At 50.2% G+C, this 21,943-nt stretch overlaps 1 pseudogene; it reads left to right on the top strand.

Annotated features, from left to right (window-relative positions):
- The window catches only part of LOC124974574 (microtubule-associated protein 10-like), a 94,865-nt pseudogene extending 75,690 nt beyond the window's left edge, over positions 1-19,175 (top strand).
- Positions 19,176-21,943: the final 2,768 nt, after the last annotated feature.

Genomic DNA, 21,943 nt, shown 5'->3' with positions numbered 1-21,943 from the left:
ACATGGCTCCCTGTCCCTAAGCTGATCCCTAAGGAGCAGACATGGTGAAGCAGCAGTGGAGCTTTGGAGTGCAGGACTGGTCGGCTCAAGTGCCGGCAGCAAGCATGGCTGAGTGTGAATCCTGCCACAGTAGCCCCTTAGGCCAGGAGAGGCCAGGGGAGAGACCAGTTGCGGTGCTGACCTGCAGCACAGCAGCCATAACCCCAGCATATACCACACCACCAGGTACCTCCCGCTTCTCCACAAGGGACCAGAAAGCAAAAGTGGTGCAGACCTGAATGCAAGGCTAGCCAAAGGCAGGTGATTTTGAAGACCTGAATGCAAGGCTAGCCAATGGCAGGTGACTCTGAAGACCTGATTAGCATAAGCTTGGACCAAGAGCATCGACCCCAGATGCTATATAAACCCCTGGACCAGCACTTGGGGGCATGTGCTGCTGACTTCCCTCTCTGTTTTGATTTTTCATACTTGAACAAGTCCTACTTCAACTCTTGTCTTCTGTCGTCCCGATTGTTAGTCTATGCTACAAGGCCCAAAAGATAGAACCTGCGGAAAGTTGGTGGAGGAGGTTGTGTCTGCTGTGTGGAGCCCCCAGGTGGAAGTAGTGGAGGAAGGTCCAGTTTTGCCAGCTGTAATCCTCAGAGCTTCCACTGTAGGCTTTGGCTTCAGCATCGCCGAATTTCACCTGTAAGCAGAGTAAAGGGAAAGTAGGGACAGAAAAACTGGGAAGAGTCGGGATGCAGAATACAGGGGAGCCTTCCTCTCTCCACCCGTTGGCAGGTCACTGCTAAAATCCCTGTAACCAGGCAGAGTGAGGAGGGACCGGCATTATCTCATTCCATTTTGTGTGATCTGGGAGGTTTGAAATAAAGGGCCAAATACCCAGGTACTCCTGTGGGTCTTTACTCTTGGGTCTGATGCAACACGGGCAGTGGAGGGCAGCACTCACCTGTCCTGTTTGCTCAATCTTCTCTGCATCTCTCCCGGGGAGGATGTTCCTTTCCTCCTCATCATGCCTCAGCTGGCCTAGGGCAGGTGCCTCCTCTAGTAACCAGTGACAGGGATGGACCCAAAGTGGCTCTGCCTCATTTCCTTAGGGTAAGCTGAGTGCACAGGACCACTGGGGAACAGGGAGGGAATTAATGAGGTTCCCACAGTTCCTGAGCCCCCTATTTTAGGGGCTCAGCATGATGGTCATGCACAGGCACTGAAGATGGGTGCACCTGGGCTGTGTGGCACAAATTCACCCAGACTCCAACCCTGGACTCCTCGTGTGACAAAGAGCTGGCCTTGGTTACATTTGGCTGCAACTAATGGTGCACTCAGTTAAGCCAGTCAGGAGGGAAGGCTGTCATGACCACAGGGTCAGGAGTCTAGGGACTGCAGTCCTGCTGGCGGGATGGCTTGAGGAGGTTCCAGGCCTCTGCTCTTTCCAGGCTATTTTCCTACAACCTTTGAGTGGCACCTCCGGTTTCTGCCTTCAGTCCTTGCATCTGCATGCCTGAGGGAGGAAGCCTGGAAGTGAGCCTTCTGTGGTGAGGCTCCTTGTTCTCGGCGGAGGGCACATGCAGATCATATCCTGTGGGTCATTCTGCTACAGGGTGGTCCCCAGCCACAGGGAGGGCTGAAACTACTTCTCCCACCTGCTCCCTGGAGGAAGGTGAAGAGCCAGACACCTCACAGGGCCTCTCCCACATCAGACCCAGCAGTCCTGCTAAAACCACTTGAAGAGCAGTGAGGGCCTGTATGTGGAGCCCAGGGCCTGGGACACAGGAGTGCTGCCATCAGGCCCCAGGCCAGAGAGTCTTGGCTATCTGGACCCAAGGGGCTCGTCACCCACATGCCCAGATTTTCCAGTCTTCACATAAACTATTCTTCATCTCAACATATACTGGTAATGGATGGCGATTTGGGGTCCAGAAAATATGAGCCGCACTAAGATGCGGCTTTGGTGTGGGGTTGAGGTAAAAGCTAATTGACAGGCTTTCAGGGACTTGCGCAGAAAGACTGGGAAATGGAAGAAAGGCACCCGTGAAGTATTTCTCTGCAGACAGCAGCCACAGCAGCAGCACTCTGAACAGAGACTTTAAACCGGGGGCAGCCCAGGCTTCAAGGAACAACCGAGGTGCTGCCTGCTTGCACAGAGAAAATCTTAGGAAACAGGACTGTGCATCTTCAGGCTGAGTCTGTGGAGTCAGCCAGAGACAAGGGGTCTTCTAGGGAGGGAATTGCGTTTGCCCCACATGCACACACACACTGAGGTTTCCTGTGATTATTCCCCAATGATAAAGCATAACACTATTAATGCAACATCACCATTGTTCCAGGTATCATAAGTGACCTAATGTGATTTGAAGCATGCGGGAAGATACATGGGAACACTGCACACGTATAGACCTGAGCACCTGTGGATCATGGTATTCAGGAGTTCCAGCAGTGGGCTATGCTATTGAATTCCAGTGGTATGCAACTTCAAAAGGTCCTTAAAATGCCAGGAAATGCTCTTATTCTTCTGTCCCTTGTTCCTGCTGCCTGGAATGAATTCATGATGTGATGACTGGAGCTGGAGAAGTCACATTAGACCTTGTAGTGTTGTGGGGATTAATGATCACACACTTGATGAAGTAGCAAAGTTAGAGTAAGGATCCCTGAGGATTTTAGGAAGTAGAATGAATACACCAGATTTAGACTGCCTACTTCCAGATCTCATGTGAAAGGGAAAAAAAAAATGTCTTCTTAAAATTATTCTTTTCTGGGGTTTTGCTGTGCTTACAGTTGAATCTATTTTCTACCAGTATAGGCTGGATTAAGCTTTGTGCTATCTTAAGGATGCTGTTCATTATTTGCTGTGTATGCCCAAACAACTATATAGAGACATATACTTAACATAGATAGAGAGACATATAATTGATAGCTTGAGGATTTCTCTAACCTAACCCTCTATAAACACAGCAGAATGACCAAGCTCACCCTACACTGCCTTAAACACGTGTATACAGCTTGACATTAACACTATGGTAAACAGCATGCCTTGTATTCCACGGTGAGACTTCCTGCATTCCTGGGCCATTTTGTTCCTTGTATAGAGTTGGTTGTACCCACGGTGGAAGTGACCCCTGTTACACCACCTGCAATTCCCCTCAGTGCTTGACAAGGATTTCACTGAGTAATAAAGGTGTTTGCAAAGTCTCATTGTATTGGGAATTTGGTTGTGGACTTTCCTTCCTTGCTTGCTTAATATGCGTGGGTTTACTATTAATATTTTATGTGTTTTCCCTGAAAACGGGGGTCTTAACAGAACCAGGATTAAAACATAAAAACCAGACTTCTAATGAAACAGTGATTTCAGATTTAGTCATTTGTAATGAAACTTTGAGTAACCAAGAATGTTATGAGAAAATACAAAAATAGATTCTAGCTGCCGATCCCCTGTTGACTACTCTCAGATGACCTGAAGTATGTAGGCAAATAACTCCAGCCCCATCAGGAATGATTAACAGGAACAGAAGAAATAAAGAAAATAGAGTTCCTACAGTTAAAACACCTTATGACAATGCTTATTTAATTAATGGAAAGCCATGATATCCTTACAGAGGGATGCCTCTTACGCCCCTGGATTTAGACACTCCTTTATCTCCCATGGGATAGTTAGATGTAAAATCAGGACATGTTATAATCTGGTTTGAAAGTATACATACAAGAGTGCAAGATATTCCATTTCTTAAAGATTAGGATTTACTAAATGTTGTAAATATTATTGGCCACCTATCCCCCGAAGAAAAAGTTCCTCAATGTTAAGTTCACACAGTAGAAAATGATGTCATATCATTGTTAGCTTAAACTGTCTAGCACTTATTAACCACAGCAGTAGCCACACAACTGACATTTACTCAACCCTGCTGAACTTGCTTTAACCTTTATGATTAGTTAAGCAATATTAATATGTCTTATTGTTTAGTTATAGGTTATCACGAGTAAGCAATTACTAAAAATAATTAAAATACTTCATTGCCTGGTCTAGTAATGATTATACAAGATATTTTCATTATTTTTCCTTGTGATCTTTTTCTGTTCTGGAAAAACATGTGTAACTGTCAACCTTTTAATGTATAAAAAGCTGGCTGTGAAAAATAAAATTTAGAACTTAGCATCCATTCCTTGAGTTTGTGTTGCTTTGTTCTCCATTTTGCCAATGCCTACTCCATCACCTGTGACCACTATGACCCCTGGTAGGGCTGGACCCCAGCAGACCCCTGTCCAGAGCTGGGGACAGTGGAAGGTAAGGCCTGTGCCCTGCCACATGCACATCTCCAGACTGGAAAATATGGCCACTTTGGAGGAGCGAAAGGACCACCTGGGACTGTGCTGGTGGAGGCCCCCGACACCTGGCTGTGCTCCTACCACCTCTCCTGGGCAGGGCACATGCTCTCCCCACTGCTCTTTACTTCCCTGAGCATCTGCATTGGTGGTCCACACACCCGTCCCTCTCCCCTGTACTCTAGGCACCTCTGGGAGACAGGATGTGCCAGTCACCCTGGGGTCTGCCCAACACCTGCTGCACTGGCATGTGGTTGATCCCAGGCTGCTGGCAACATGTTGAGACCCCGGTGCCCCTGGGAGCAAGTGGAGTGCCCCCTGCTGCTCTTCTGCAGGTAACTTCCTCAGTTTGCACCCAGCGCTCTCTCCAGGACAGCCAGGCGGCGGGTGGTAGGCTGCACCCAGACGCCCTGTGCTCGCAGGGTGAAGGCAGCCTCACCAGGCACCAGGAGCAGCATCTCCTCTGTCACAGTCAAGAAAACCTCAGCTGAAGTCAGAGCACCCCTGGGTGGAGGCAGCACACTGGCAGTGGGTGGAGAGGGGGATCATGCCATGAACCAGGCAGTCGCAAGTTGGGTTTCTTCCTTTCCGGACTTAATGTCCCCCTTCAGACTTTTGTCATTCAACACCAAAAAGCAAGGCTAAGTGCCCTGGTGCCTACAGGGGCGGCTTCCTGCCACCAGGGTCAGACTTGGTGCAGCACAGGTACTCTCTCGCGCTGGCAGATTGGATGATTTCTAGCCCATCAGGATGAGCCTGTTTCCTGGCAGCTACTCTGTCCCCACGCACTTTCATTTGTGGGACTTCCATGCATTTATTGCCTCCAGTGGATCAGGTTGGCTGAGAATTTCTCCCCACTCCTCTTTCTCTATTACTCCAGAGAAATGCTCCCCAGCCGCCTTGGCCTATGGTCTCTGTGAGGGGTGAAGGGCTCCATGACCAGGCCAGCCTCGTCACACTGCTGGTGGAACGCTGGCCCTGTTGGATGGTAGCCACTCGCGGCACATGGGTACAAAGGGCACGGCTACTTCTCCACAGCTTATTATGTGTAGCGATGCTTTTTACACCTCCAAGTAGATTTGAGGTTTGAACACGGGGGCAGTGAAGGCTTCATTTCTCCTCAAAAAAGGGAGCCTCCTGCCACCACGCTACCCAGTCAGGAGACAAAGGGAGGCTGTCACCCAAGTTGACTTCCTATCTCTACTTTTCCTGTCCAGGCATAGGGTCCCCAGGCAGGATGGGAGCTGTGGGATGGGTGATCTTGGCTTGGGTTGGTGAGTGGCAGAGTGGGTGGAGAGCAACTGCCACCTCTACCACTACCTGGGTGCAGGTGACTGAGTTGCAGAAAAACCAAATGATGGCACGGTGTGCGGCCCTGCATGCGGCCCTGCTGTGCCCTGGACCCCGGTCAGGAAGCATAGGCAATGACCCTCACTCACTAAGACCTGCTCTCCCCAGTTATTGAACTGAATCCATCCTTCCTCTAAGGACACAGCACAATGGCACAGGACAGAAGACATCGGCCACCACGAACAACCCCATGAACTGACACTGCACTATGCAAAGTACGTGCCAGAGCAGGGAGCTGTCTCAGCCCACTCTGCTGTGAGGAGGACCTGTGGCACCAGGTGAAGCGGCTTGTCTGACTCATGGTTCTGGGGGCTGGAGGGCCCAGCTCTTACAGGTCTGGCCTTCAGGGAAACTGAGGCCGCACAACGACCGCTCAAACCCGACTTGCCGTCAAGTCAGACATCTCAGACATGCACTCAGAGTTTCAGGCATGCGTTTATTGAAGGGATAGGAAAAGGGAAAGGGGACACTCTCAAGGAGAGAATGGGCGTCTTCAGAGAGGAAAGGGACAAGTTGCCCCTCTGGCCCTTCAATTTTATTGGGGATCCCAGAGAGCTTGCCAGAGAGTCTTGCCCAGGTCCACCTCTTGACATTTGACTGACAGCAGGATGACATCAAACTTGCAAGTCGCCACTGCCATGGCAATTGTAGGTCACCTTGGCCCATGCTGACTGGCTCTAATTGTGTTCTTAACCATAAATTCTAACAGATGTCATGGTTAGGAAGAATTATCCTCACCTCCCTGAGATTCAGGATCTGGTCTGTGTAAGTGTCATGGAAGTCTATCCTTTCTGATAACTTGGATTCCTTTTATTAGAATTATTTGGAGCCTGCATTTCTGCTGCAGATAACAGGTTGTTCCCTGAAGAAGAGAGGCTATCTCAGGGTGGCTGGCAAAGGTGAGATTTGCTAATAATCCCTACCCCACAGTTGTGCATAGGAGAGAAACACCAGTTGCAGGGTTGGAAGAGACCCCAGCTGACTTTCACAAATGCAAAACTATGTGCAGTCAGGGTGAGGGTCACCCATGGCCACAGGGCTGACGTGGCTGGCAGGAGAAGAGCCCAGGTTCTGCACAGCCAGCTCTGTGCTCCATGACACCACACTGCCCTCCAGGGACAACAGGTCCAGGGTGCACTGTCAGCCACTCTGATGGCACTCTGCTAACTGGTGGAGAGACCAAGACTTGCTCCTTAAGTCAGGAAGCAGGAGCCAGGACTCAATTTTGGCCTGTAGGATGGGGACAAAATGCCTTTTCTGCACAGGTTGCTAAGTTGTCCATTGAACAACAGCCAAAGAAAAAGTCCAGACTCAAAACATCTCACAAACAAAGTCCCTCTTTATAGACATCTGCACTCTTCAGAGCTGGGCAGTTAGCAATTTGCTGGATGAACAACCACATGTGCATTGACTGGCCACAGGTGCAGAGCTGGCCAGCTGGCTGCAACCTCCCTGGAGAGGCTCCTGTAGGAGGCATTTGGCTGGGCCACGAGGGCCATGCATCTGTCATGAGGCACGTCACAGATGCTTGCTGCTGCTTGAAGGCTTGCCTGTGATGTGGGTCCCAGCCAAGTCTCTCATAAAGAGAGTTTTGTTCTAATTAAGTAGGAGGGTTGAAATGTGAACCAGGCGCAGGGCCCACGGTGGTTCTTTGTGGGGCATGTCAGAGATCAAGGGACTCCTGCTTTCCCGGCCCTTGGAAGGCCACAAAGTGTCGCGCTGTGGTGAGGGAAGCCACCTCATTGCCATGTGCACGTTGGTTTGGCTGTGCCAAGGGGCAGTCATTAGATGACTGGCTTTTGTAAAAGACCAGTCCTTGCTTTGAAGTGAACCTACCAAGGGCCTCTTGGGCAGAGTCCACACCAGAGCCCGGAAATGTGGCGAGAAGAGTCAAATCCTTCACGTCTGCCCAGGAGTCCCCACGTCACACCAGCAAGCAACTCGTTGTGAGAAAGAACGACTAGGAAACCAAATCATGAGCTGGAAGTGTGGTGCCCATGGCAGGGACAGAGAATTTGCTGAGGAGCTCTGGCTGTGTCCACCAGGTGCAGGTGCCTAGGCTGAGGGCTCTCCAGAGGGACAGCAGGTCAGCACCCACTCCCTGCTGCTCCCTACAGACTTGCCTGGTGGCCTGCAGTGCACACAGTGTGCCCTCCATGTGCAAGTGGAGATAAGGCTCCTGGGAGGACAAAGCTGGGCAGTTAACAATTTGCTGGATGAACAACCACATGTGCCTCGACTGGCCACAGGTGCAGAGCTGGCCAGCTGGCTGCAACCTCCCTGGAGAGGCTCCTGCAGGAGGCATTTGGCTGGGACTCAGCTGGTGCCATTTCTTCCTGGTAGCACCCTCTTTTGTGAACCAGTAAGACCTGAGTGGGGTGAAGGGGCAAAGAGCTGCTCTCCTGCACAGCAGTTCATTCAGATGGGCCCAGAGCAAAGCGGGGAAAGTGCCTGAGGGCCTGCGGGTTGCCACGGGCTCAGTTGACCAGTGCTCACGGTCTTTCCCACAGCCACACCTGGACAGCCAGCTCTGCTCACCTTCCTTTTGCTCAGAAGAATGACCGTGAGTTCACCGATTGAATCCCCACAGCATACAATCCAGTTCTCCTGGTTCCAGCCCTACCCTCCTCCGGGCTCACCGGATGGACACTTACAGCAACACTCTTGCCTGTTTCTCCCCTGAGAGAGCCAGCAAAAACCCACCCCTTCCCAAACCCTCCTGAACTCAGGAATTTGTGTTTTAACTGAGGTCCAGCCCTGTGACAGGAGTGCAGTCCATAAGAAGCACCTCAGTGAGCACCGAGGGCAAGCTGCAGAAGGAAGGAGGTTGGGACAATACCCTGTGCCCTGTATGGTGACCAAGTGGTCCCAGGGGCTCCTGTTCCTGACCTGGTGTATGACAGGTATCCCTGAGGAGTGATGTCCAAGATTAACCTGGTCAGGGCAGACTGGCCTGCTCAGGGAGCACCTGGAGCGTGGGTGAGCTGCCATGTGGTGGGGGCTCCATATTTAGGAGGCTGAGGAAAAATCCAGACAGGCGACCCAGGCAGGTGAGCCAGGCGGGCTGGCTGAGGCCCTGTGAGAATGTACTCCTGGGATCCCAGGAGGGGTGGAGATAAGGAATTCTAAGCTCCGGGTCACCTGCTGTCTACACTCCCTAGTCTCTTTGGCTCCCAGCATGATAGAGTAATGGCTGCCTCCACACAGAGGATCTGTGCAGGGTCTGTGATGAGTGTACTGTTCAGACGGAACCAGTGAACGGGCAACATAAATTCCTCATTGATTAAGAAAAATGCTGCCCGCTGGAGGCTCCACCAGGAGTTTATTGAGCCGGTGGGGACACTGAAGGTCAAGGCTCCACTTATCTCTCATTCTGCTTCTTACCAGACCAGGAGTCCTGTCACCAAGCAGTGTCCAAATACGAGAGTCTCCTTGGGCTGGGAGAACTGCAGAAGTAGGCAGATCAGCAGTTTGAGGTGCAGGGAGGGGTGGAGGCCCATGGCCTCAGCTGTAGGACTGGGGAACATGCCAATTCCCAGGCCTGTGGCGTGAGCACAGCGACTGGGCAGGGCTCAGCTCATGAGTCGTCCTGTCCAGATGTCTGAGGAACCTGTGTAGAAAAGTCTTCTAGAAACACAGAGCTTCCGTGGGGCAGCGGTGCTGGACAAATCCTGCCCCCTCCCTCCCTCCGACACTCAGCAGAAATAAGTGTCCCACTTCCTCCCTCAGTGGTGACTCCATAGTGCAGAAGCCCCTGCACACCTGCAAGTCACAGGCAGGAGGGAGCACTGGATTGTGGCATGGAGCACCAGAGACAGTCAAACAAGACAGCAGGACACAGCCACCTCAAAAGGCGGGCTGACCATGCAGTGTCTGATCATTCACACTTAGGATTTTGCGTCTTGTGCAATTCAGCTGAGCAGACACAAACCCCCGGGGAAGCCAGACACCTGAGCCACCTGTAGGGCAGAGGAAGGAAGCACACTGTGTTTCACTTGGAAAAACGTCTTTTGAATGACATGCAGCTGGTGCACAGAGCCAGTCTTTGTGCCTCCTGGATCTGCCTGAGCCTCGATGCCAAGCTCTGCCTGCAGGTTCAGAGAGGAACAGGGAAGTCAGTGGGCAGCTGCACTGGACAGCCAAGTCATCCTGTGAGGAAACAAAGCTGTCCACCCAAGTTATCCTTAACAACTTCTTCAGTCTTCTAAGCAACAGGAGGGCCATGGTGGCCAGGGGCCAGCCAGCCACCACTTAAAGGCAAGTTTGTTTTGGCAAGGAACCCATAATCCCAGCTGCTTAGGAGGTTGAGGCAGGAGGATTGCAAGTTCAAGACCAGTCTCAGCAACTTAGTGAGGACCCTCACAACTTAGAGAGACCTTGTCTCAAAATAAAAAGTAAAAAGGGCTATGATGGGGCTCAGTGGTTGAGCCCTTAGATTCAATCCCTGCTACCAATAAATAAATAAATAGATAAATAGATAAATGAATGTCTGTGAAGGTGGTGCCCGCACCTTCACAGTGACTTCTCCACTTTTATTTTGAACTCTGGGGATGGAACCCAGCACCTCCTGCATTCTAGGTAAGCGCTCTACCACTGAGCTGCACCCCAGCACTTTATATTTTTTTATGTTGAGACAGGGCCTCTCTAAGTTGCCCAGTCTGGCCTTGAACTTTGCCACCCTCCTGCCTCAGCCTCCCAAGTAGCCGGAATTACAGGGGTGTACGATGGTGCCCATGCTCCACCACTTTGAATATTACTTTTCTTTACTATTATTTATGACAGCATTATTATATGCCAGCTGACCCCCTCCCTGGTGGGTGTCCCATGGTCAAGTATGAACGCAGGCACCTCTGCTGTCCTGGGTGGTCTCTCTGCTCCAGCAGACAGAGCAGCCACCCACCCTCTGAACATGACACCTTTCTCAACTCCACCTGCCTGTAACTCAGGTGGCAACTTTCCCTTGCATCATATTTAACCAGAACTCATTTGCAGGACAGTGTTGCTGCCTGAGATGTGTTGTGGTGGAATCAGGAGTCAGAGCCAAATGCAGGTGGCCATGCAGGTGGCTCTGGTGTCCTGGCACAGCAGGAGCAGCCCTGAACTTATCTGGCCGACTTCCTCTTCCATACGAGCCACCACAGTCCAGAATCTGTTGTTTAATTCATGAAGATTTCAACAAGTTTCTGGGATGTCTACTTTGCTTTGTTTAAACTCTACCACAGCTAATAAGTGCCAGAGCCAAAATTTGCTACATCTCTGACAAAGGACTTGTATCCAGAATGTGTACAGAGCAATCATAACTCAGCAACCAGAAAACAAATGATCCACTAAAACATGGGGGAAACTGAATAGGCATCCTCAGAAGAAGATATACAAGGGCCAATCAGTGTATGGAAGATGTTCAACATTGTTAGTCACCAGGAAAAGCAAATTACTACACAATAAGATAATCACTTAATGGATAGCATTAGAAAATCTCACAATAGCAGGGTGTGGGAGCCCACGCCTGTAATCCCAAAGACTCAGGAGGTGGAGGCAGAGGAGGATCACAAGTTTGAGTCCAGCCTCTGCAACTTATTGAGGTTCTGAGCAACTTAGTGACACCCTGTCTCCAAATAAAAAATAAACATGGCTGGAGATGTGGCTCAGTGGTAATGTGTCCCTGGGTTAAGTCCCTGGTAACACCAAAAAACAAACAAACCAAAAAAACCCTCCCAACACCCAGTACTGTAGTGGGTAACTGACCAGGTCTGGATATAAAGTAAACCAAGGACCCCAGGTCTCTAAGAATGGGGCCTGGGCAAGTGAGAGTTCCTCACCCCTGTCCCTGCCAGCTGGGCTTAGGGAGGGACAGCACTATTCACTCCTCCTTTTGGAATGTAAAGTACTCTTCCTGGGACCTAATCATGTCCCTTTGAAGTGTAAACGCCCCTGTGAAGGCTCCAGGTTCAAGGATGGAGATACAGAAGACCTTGTGAGCCAGCTCCTTACCACAGTCTGCTTCTGTGAACAGTTCCCACTCCAAGGCCCATATGCACAGTCATTTATTGTTTTTTGAAACCTTGTGTCCAATTATGTACTGTTTTAGACTAGAAAATCTATGACACTAGAGAGCCTATAAATGTCATGAAAAGTTGGTCAGGGGTGCTCCGGATTTTGGAGTGCTGATCTCCTCCGGGCCCGGGGATGTGAAATAGTCTGATTTCTCCCATTCTGTGAGAGCCGTTTGTCACTTCTTATGTGATTCCCAGGACAGTATTAGCAAGGGCTTAAAACCATTAGCTGTTAGCAGGAAGCAACTGTGTGACATGTGACTCGGCGGCTCTGCTCATAGGTGTTGACTCACAGCAAAGAGAATGCATACCTGCACAGAGATACGTGACTGCTGAGAGCAGCTTTTCTGTTTGTTTTTTGTTGTCTGCTTTTAAATAATAGTCCCAAAGTGGAAACAGCACAAGCGTCCGGCAACAGACGAAGAACTTGGGCAGGTCGTGCACAGAGAATGGAAAGGTGCTCCACAGGCCCCGGAAATAAACGGAAGGCCCTGGAAGATGCGCAGAGCTGTTTCTGAAGCTCGAGCAGGGCCGGCCTTGCCTGGCTGCCGCCTTGTCTTCTCCGGTTTGTAGCTGGGTTCCTGTGGATGGATCCTCAGGGGCATTACTCACACAAACAACACCAGGGTCGTGAATGAAGCCCAGCACACACCAGAGTGCACAGCTCACGGCCATCTCAGTTAGCAGCACCAGCCTGCTGTGATAAGAGTTGGGCCGGGCTTGCTTGGTGTGGGGTCCTCTGGGAAGGGCACAGGGTGCTTAGGGGATGGAAATGCTCTCTGTCCCTGTAGGCATTTGTCCCAACTGATTGGAGGGTGGGTACTTTCAATGCTAAAAGTGTCCATCTCTGTGTGTTGCTACTTGGATCAAAGGCCTGCAAGGCCATAGGCCCAGAACCCCACATGTAACAGACACATTTCCCCGGGGAGGATGAGAACCACCTGGCTCTAAATGGAAACCAAACAAGCTAGGGAACACAACTGCTTTGTAAAAGTCCCTATCAGCTTAAAACTGCCCCAAATCCCAAGCTGTGAAGGCAACTTGGGGAGGGTGTGGGGTTCAGAGGAAATGAATTCAGGAGATGAAGAAGAAAATAGCTTCTCTTAACAAGATAAGAAGGGAAGATTAATTTTCTCTTGAACTTAAAATATTGTGTTTGTACAACAAAACTAATACTTATTTGCAAGACATGGTAGGCAGGCAAAATGTGCACCAAGTTTGCAATGCAACAAAGCATGTTTTAAGTTAAGCAAGAAGCCATTAATTGTAAGTTGTTTTTCAATTACAGTAGGAGGCCATGAAGTGGATCCTCTTCTGTCTTCTAAGAGGGTCTCCAGGCTTCAGTTCATGAGCGCTGAGGTCATTTTTATCCCTGTACACTCTGCGGATGCTCAGAGGCTCAGAACACTGGGAGAGCCCAGAACTCTATCACGAGGCAGGAGTCAGCCTTACCACTCAGCAAGAGGGCTCTGGGTACCTCAAGAATTGGCAGACACTGAGAGCAGATGTGTGGGGTTCCTGTGCTGCTGGGAACCACCGTGGTCCTGAGAGCAGTCAGAAATAATCACAAGTCCCCAGAGCTTCTTCTTTCTAGATGCTGTGCAAAGTCATCCATGTCCCTTCTTCCTGTTTCTGTCTCTTCTAGCTTTTGTAGCTGGGGTTATAAAAATGGGGCCCCCAATGTGTGCCCACCAAACACGTGGGCCCTGAGCCAACTAGGTCTGGTATGGACTTGTCCACTGGCCCTGGGGTGAAGGAAGCGTCTCAGACCTGCCAGTCATGGCCTGCACTCCAGCAAAGACCAGGCTCCTGCAAAGGGCACAGGGGACCAGCAGGCGTAGCCAACACCAAGTGAGGTGGTGACAACCTGTCCTGTGAGCACTGCACCCACGGGGACTGTGCCAAGCTGTCTTCCCTTCCACCACATAGAGGCTGTCCCTTTCCCAGACTCCAGGGTGTGGGCTTTCTAGAGGGCCCCTCTGGGATCCTGGTCACTGGACAGAGTGTGGTGGTGGTGTTGACTTCAGGCCAGAAGGGAACTCCTTGGGGTCCAGGGGTCCTGGGTGTGAGGGTCAACAGGAGCACCATGTCACAGCCTGGTGCAAGGCCTGAGCAGGGATCAGAATAATCTGACCTGCACATCTTTGGTATTGATTGCGGTGTGGTGTCCCCTCAGGTAAGGAATTGGCAGAGAGTCACCACTGTGGGCCCTTCTGCCTCTCCACGACACTCAGTCCCACCCAGCCACAGCCCAGCGGTGCCTGGACAAGAGGGAGGCCAGGGCACAAGGTTGCAGGATTGGAAGAGGTGCCTGCTCTTGGGTCAGGCATACGCAGGGCTGGCCCCCAAGCCCTCGACAGTGGTCCCCTCCATCAATGTCCTCCCGAGTCCCCCTCTTGCCTTGCCCTTGCTCCAACTCCTGAGTGAAAGGGAGGCCAGATTCCTGGAGGCACAAGGCCAGCTTGACCCTGCACATCTCCCTCCTCGCCTTCTCCAGAAGGACTTGCGGCCATTGACCAGAGTGGCCGTGTACTAGGAAAGGCCTTTCCAGGGTTACTGGACACTGGCCTAGGTGGACACTAGCTTCTGCAGGCAGAACACCACTTCACTAGCCAGAGCAGGGGCTCACAGCAGCCAGCCCGTCCAGCAGGTCTCCACTCCACAGCGACTCAAAGAGGGAAGGGCCCCAGGGACTTCAGACCCACCCTGATCTGAAGCTCCCACCTCACCACCACCCATGACAGCCACCAGTCCAAATGCAGCTGCATTGATACATCCAACCAGCACTCCACAGAAGCTCCTTTAACACTCTGTGCTGACCTTGCCTTTTGGCTTTAAGTGAGTGCTACACATGTTCAAATTGCTGCCTGCAAAGAGAAAACCTGCCAACCTCCTGGTCAGTTCCAGCTGTGGAGACAACAGCCAGCTTCCTGTCACCTGGGGCACTTCCCTCTTTCTTCATCTTGTTGCTGCTCTTAGGTGTACTAACCTCAGGTGTTGCTTCCCTTCTCCTCACTGCATCTCAGACCCAGAACATGGGCATCACGGAGTCCTCGGGTGCTCTGTGTTCAGTTTCTCAGCCACCAGCTGGGAAGTGGGACAGGGAGGCAGCAATGAGCACCTTAAGGTTGCTGCATTTAGCCAATGAAACACCCTTATTGATTGAAGTTTAGACAAACAGTGAATAATTATTTAGTGTAAGTGCAGCCTGAACATTAAATGGAACATACATATGCTGAAAAATGTGTCTCTGTGCTCCATCTGTGTTTTCTAGCAACCTTAGGAACATGGTGAACCCTGGTCCCTGCTGCCTCATTGCCATGTCTGTGTTTGGGACCCTGGGCCACCTTCTCTCCTCTCAGTTCCTTCCCCCAGTTCAGTCTCCTTCCTGAAATTCCTTTTAGGGTGAGAGTATGATTTTATAATGTGTTGGGTCCCTTACAACCTTGGTGTGGGGGTCACGAAGTCCCAGACTGTGGACAACCACATAGGGAAAAACAACCTATCATATTTTGTTTTTTTACAAGTTGTAAGAACAGAATTGGTCTGTGGAACTAAGATATAAGATGCATCAGCTCACCACAGTGTACTGGCGAGGTCTTGCAGAGCACAGGGTCCCAAGGGCTCCACAAACTCCTTGGGCTTAGTTTGCTTCTCCAGCTGTTTGTTTCTCTAGCAGCCATGCCGATGGATGGGAGGTATCCATGGTATTGATTCTATGAGATTTTATTGCATCATTAAATAACGTATGTGCATTGAGTGGCTTCTACAGGGGAGAAGAACCCAGCCACAACTTTCTCACCTAAGAGCTGCCCCACACTCTGCAGGTGGAAGAAGGGGCAGGTGCACGTGATGCTGCAGTGACAGGGGTTCCCAGCTCCCCTTTCATTTGCACGTCTCTCCAGTCTTAAAAATGGTTTCACTGAGAACTGAACTATGGAGTTTAGACATCTCCTTACTTAGCAAGCATTAACTGAACACCTGGATGCTGGGGGGTTCCTTGGTGAATAAGCCCAAGCTAGTTCCTCTGTAGTCTTCATTACAAAGAGGAAAAAGTCACAAAATAAACTCGAATGTCATCATTCAATGACAACTACAATGAGAGAAATGAGCTAGAAGTTTATGAAACAGAGCACCCATCAGGGACACTCTGCATATCCTGAGGGTCAGGAGTGACAAGAAAGTGTCAGCTATGAGAAGATGATGTGGGAGTGAGCCTTCAAAGCAGAAAAAAATTGTACGTGCATAGGAAAGGAAGTAGTGCGGGACATTCTGTATGTCCCCTTCTGAGCGACAGCACAAGGTAGCAAGGGCTGGCGGCACCTCCTGGCCAGCACCATTTCTGCATCCTTGCACCAAGGTGGCCTAGAGGCCTGCTTAGCATCTTGCAGGGCAGCCTCAGGCAGGGCAGCCCAAGTCTACCACGTGAGATTTACAAATGGCAGGGCTGGCCAGGTGACCAGCAGGGCAGGGTGGCCGGGCTCTTCTGTTGCTACAGCTCTGTGCCACTTGCCTCAGCTCAGAGCCTTGTTATGAAATCAGGTGAGGGGCTGGAGGTAGGGATCTTAGGAAAGGAGAGGCCTGTCCATATCTCTAGGAAAACCAGATTCTGCCCCCTGGGGTGCTACAAATCCAGTTTCACTAGCCCATGGGGGTTATCTACGTGGAAGAGCGCTCTTGCCCTACAATGCCCAGGTGATTTAATAGTCTGCCATGAACTGACATATCCCACATCCACCCAAAGGGGTTTGGACCACACATGGCTTTAGAAGGGACATGAGGTTTGGCCCAGGAGAGGGTCAAAGAGCCCTGCCTGTCTGGGAAGACAGAGGAGATGCCCTACAAGGAGAAACCAAGCTGGGTGGATGGAAGGCAGGCCACGGGAGCGCCCTGGAAGAGCTCCCCTTCCCCGGGCCCCTGTTCCTCTCCTCTTTCCCTCCTCCCTGCCCTCCCAGTGCCATGAGCTGAGTGGCTTTCCTCCACCACCACTTCTGCCATGATGTTCTGCTTCACCTCAGGCCCAGAGCCACTGAGCCAGCTGACCGTGGACTGAAACACTGAAACCATGAGTCAAAATAGATGTCCTCCTTCCCGCTGCTGTTTTCAGGTACGGTCACAGTGACAAAAGACTGATTGACACAACAGGCCCGTGTGATAGTAATGATGGCTCTGGAAAGCCCTGGAGAGAAGAATGAGATTAGAACCAGGCACAGAGTCCCTGTGTGATGTCTGCTCTCACAGCTACTTGACAGCTGCTCCCCATCCCTTATTCCAGTGCTATATGTGTCTGGTTTTCCTGGTAAAGGGAGAATCACCCAGTGGACTGAATCTGCATCCCCCATTCACCCCTCCTGCCTCATGATGTTGTGCCTGGTCTGCTTTCAGGACAAGTGTAAAATGCTGCATCAGTGGACAGAAGCACAGCACAGAGACTGGAGAAGAGCTGCTGGGGCCCGGGCCTGAGTCTGTGCAGCACACACAGCATGTCTACTTTGCAGTAGTTTGAAAGTGAGACACACTCAGCAGAAAATATTCTTGCACATTTTGAATTTGGATCTTTTCCCAGAATTGCACTATACATTCTGACACTCTCAATGCCAGGCAGCAGAGGTGAACAGCAGCGCCCAGTCAGTCCCACCATCATGAGGGCCAGCAAGTGACACTCTACAGTGCACTGTGCTGCTAAGCTGGGATGTTCTGAAGGTGGCGTAGTAAATTCATTTTTTATTTAGGACATTTTATACTTGTCCTAAGGGTGTACTGGGACATGTATGCATGAGTAGCATCTGTGTATGCGTATGCTTCTATAAGGATGCATGGATGCACAGATGGGTGAAGGATGGATGGGTGGATGGATGCATGCATGGATGCATGGATAAATATGGAGAGGGATGCATGCATGGGTGGATGGATGGGTGGATACATGCATAGGTGGATGGATGGGTGGATACATGCATAGGTGGATGGATGGGTGGATGGATGCATGTGCGGATGCCTGCATAATGACAGCCTGTGACAGTTCCCTCAACCTTCCTGTGCTTTGGCTTCTCTACATATAGTGAACCTTCTGAGATGATTAAAGGAGTCAATGTAATTTCTAACACTCTTAGAACAGAGGCTGGCACATGGGATGCACTAGGTGAATGTCAGCTATTCCCTTGTTAGAAGTGTGAAGTGTTGACAGGTTGGTGGCTAAAGGGCAGTGCCAGCTCTCCCAGTGGCAAGCTTTGTTCAGAAAGGTAGGCAGCTTCACGGGGTGGGAAAGGAATGCTGCTGTCCAATTCTGCTCTGCTTCTGCTTAAGTAAGACATGTTCATCTTGAAAGAAAAACCATTGTAACTCATGGGTATTTGACAGTCTTTTTCAAAATTTGGACCTCAGTTAAAAAAGGCAGTGTTTGTAACTTAATCTTCTCAAGACACAAGCTATTTCAAAGGTATGCTTGACCCCTACTATTTACCACAGTATCTGTAATTAATGGTGAGAGGAAAGAAGAAAGGAAGGAAAAGAAGGTAAAAGAAGGAAGGAGAGGAAGGGGGAAGAAGGCAGGGAGGGAGGTATGTTCGACGACCAGCTCCCTTCAGACCCAACTCTCAATATTCATTAGATGCAGGGGTTTAGGGATCCTACCCATTAGTGACAGATTCAAGCCAGAACAAGTGCCACACTATATTTCACATAACAGGTCCTCAACTAATGGGATCCAGGTGGAGGAATGACCTTGAACCTGAAGAAAACAGCTGCCGAGTGGGGCCTCCCTGGGAGATGATGATAAAACCAAGCAGCTCTGCTTTCCTCTGCACCTCGCTGGTCCTTGGCAGTTCACTCTGAAAAGCTTGTTTACCCCCATTATTTCATGAGGCTAGAGAGAACTCTGGTCATTTCAGCTGGTCGGCCAGGGATTGAGGGGTTTCCTAAGAAAGGGGAATTGTAGTTTTAAAAGTAGGACAGCCCTGGGCCAAGGGAAATATGGAAAAAACACCCAAAATCCTGTTTTTCAGGATTTCTGGGCTTTTCTAGTTACAGAGGTATTCACAAACTGCTTCCCTGAAGAACAGTGCTGCCTTTCCAGCTCTGCAGGAAAAAGTCACCTGTTCCTTGGGAACATCTATCTGTGTCCCAGTGTCAAGGGACAGACAGAGGAGAATGGTGGGACCCAGGTTAAGAGAATAACTGTATAACACCAGCCCACTGTGCCGACCCCCACATGCTTTCTTTGCCAACAAGCAATTTGCCTGCAGCTCTGCCTAGCCTGAGCTGGCAAGTGTCGCTGGCATCTTATGGACAAGAGTCGGCTGGCCAGTTAACTCATTTTATCGTGCTCCCCACAGCCCTCACACATCACTGCAAACCTATCCTAACCTAACCTGTTCCTCCTAGTGCCGAACCCAGAGCACGCTCACCATGCTGCATCTAATTGAGGAGCTGTGCTGTGATGGGGGCCCCCAGCCGTGATGGGGGCCGCAGGGGAGCAAGCGTCAGCCATTCCCTCTGATGCCGTCCAGCTCTGCTCCGTTCTGCTCCTCCAAAGGCTTTGGAGTTCAGCGCAGTTTATTAGCTCTGGTTGTGGGTGTCCACCCCATGGTTACAGTCATCTATGTGTCACATGAGCTGGGCAGAGCCTTGGCTTGCCCTTTCAACCACACCCACAGCATCCATAGTGTCCAGCACAGGGGCAGATGGATACGCATGCTCTGGGCCGGCACCAGCTGGCCTGACACTATCTCTGACATGCTCCCCACATTAGGACCTGTCACATTCCTCAGCAAGCTGAGGCAGGGGAAGGTCTGGCAGTCAGGGCAGCTAATGAATGACGGGGTCAGGAGAGGATGAGGACTGTTATCAAACAGAACAGTGGGTTGCTAACCTCTGCCCTCATGCTCCTGGGCACCCTGGGGTGCTAACAATTAACCTCCCTGTCCCTGCTATCAGGAAGAAAGAGAAGACAATAATCAAAAAGAGGGTTTCTGGGGTCTACGAAAGAGCAAGACACACCCCCACCCGCAGACACCAGCTCTAGGAACTCTGCTCTTCAGAGAAGTCTGTCCCTGTACCTTTCTTAAAACTTGCTTTCTATGCTAGCCTCAGCATTTCCTGGGTATTTAATCTTCTGGGGAACAAGGACCTGTTCCTGATCTCCAATGGACCAGTATCACTACTCAGTTTACTGTAACAGAACACCAGAGACTGGATGGCTTAACAGCAAATGTGTGTTTCTCACAATTCTGAGGCAGGAGGCCCAAAAGCAGGGTGCAGACATCCTGAGGTTCTTGGTGAAGGTCCCTTCTGGGTTTGCCAATGTTGATCTTGTGTGCTCAGTTGGCAGGGAGCAGAGTGAACAGAGGTCCCGTCCATCTGTTTGCAAGAGCACAGATTCCATTCATGAGGGCTCTGTTCTTGTGACGTACTCACCTCCTGCTCCTTTGCATTGTGGGGAGGAGTTCAGTATGAATTTCGGTGACAGAGTCCATAGCACCTTGATTAGATGACAAGGGAAAATTCCATTCAGGATGATATTTTGTTCCTTATCATGTTGTTCCCTCTTGTTAATTTCTAGAAGACATAGCTATTTAACCTGTGCTATCGCTGTAGCTGTAAAACACAACACATAAAGAAAACTGTACAAATCAGTGTTCAATCAATTATCAAGGAGTGGAAACACCTGTGACCCCCGCCTCGCCAAAAGAAGTAGTTGTTAATGGATAAAGAATAGCCATTTGAGAAAGTTTTCTTTCTCTTTCCTGACACTGAATCTCTAGATCTTGATTCTATACATCCTTGAGCTACCTACATTCATGCCAGAATCCCTTGCAGGGCTTCACAAGATGCACAGTAAGTCTCTTCCAGACTGCCTGTCAGTGATGGGAAATGTTACCTAATGAACATTTAGAATTCAAGTTTTAGAACAAGAGATATATTCTACATTGTACTACATGTTTCCTTTCCCTTTCTTTCCTTCTTCCTTTAGGAAGATCCTTCTATGGGCTTACTTTGCTACATCCTCTGTTCATTGACTTCCAGTTTTCATGCAGGTGCAAGATGTTGGAAGGGTCTATGTTACATTACCCCTTGGGATAATAAGTAATATACTGTTATAATAATATACTGTTATAAATGTCACAAAAATGGTGGTGACAGTTCTATCTTATAATTCTGACTCGTTTTTAATTTGTTTTTAATCAAGAAACTGAGGTCATGTGACTGTCACATATTGCTGGGTAACTGGATTCGGTAGGTCTGTTGTGTGGGTGCAAACCAATTAAGCTGAGCACTTACTGAAATTGCTTTCTCAGCCAGGATAGAGAATGAATGCTCACAAGTCAAACCGCATGTGCGACTGAAAGACTTTATAGGTAAATCTGGCCCAAGGCCACTTCACTTGAGGAGTGGAAACTTGAAGTGGTTAAGTGAGGCAGGGAGCTACTTAATTCTCTGCCTGAAATGCTCCAGGTGGAGTATGAGGGAGCCTGACTTCCCTGAGTGGCCGCAGGTATGGGATGTCCACCAGAACCAGTGGCTCTCACTCAGTGGACTTTGGGAACTTTCTGAAAAAAGGGTGCTGAGGACTGAAGACCAATTACTCCTGTTAGACCCTATTCAGGAGAGTCAATTATTTACTGAGCTCCTGTTCTAGGCCCCTGCATACCAGACCAAACCAGAATGGAGTCACTTGTGTAACTGCCAGGTGATCAAACTAAACTTCCAATGAGGCCAGTCTTCCTAAAGCAAAAACAGGCTCCAGCAGGCCTGAATCAGCAAGCTAGGAAGTTCCTTCTGTTTTAACCACTTAACGGAGTAGCCCTTTGTTTAGCCTCTTCTGAATGTAAAGCCAACCTCCTCTGCCCTGCTCATGGTCAAATCGGATTCTATTTTCAGACACAGTAAAAGCCAGTTAGATCTTTGGATCTGCTGTAACCTTGTCTTCACACTCTGCATCCTGAAGCTGGAGGCCAGGCCTCAAGGTTCCCTTAAAGCTGCCCAGGCGCTCTGGGCTGCAGCATTGCTGCGAACATGCACAAGCGGGGGCAGCGCAGCAGGGCCTGCTCCTTTCAAAGGGCGGCCCAGGCCCCGACGTGCAGCCTGGGGGAACTGCACCTTGAGGGGCGACCCGGGGCAGACTCGGAAGCTTGGGGCGGCAAAGCCTTAGTAACCGCGCAGCACGCCAGTCCAGCACCTAGGACCGAGCACGGGTTCCCACCGCAGCCTGCAGGCTCTGAGCCCGG

The sequence above is a fragment of the Sciurus carolinensis genome, unplaced genomic scaffold (assembly GCF_902686445.1).
Source record: "Sciurus carolinensis unplaced genomic scaffold, mSciCar1.2, whole genome shotgun sequence".
Taxonomy (NCBI): domain Eukaryota; kingdom Metazoa; phylum Chordata; class Mammalia; order Rodentia; family Sciuridae; genus Sciurus; species Sciurus carolinensis.
This window is presented reverse-complemented; position numbering and strand designations above follow the sequence as displayed.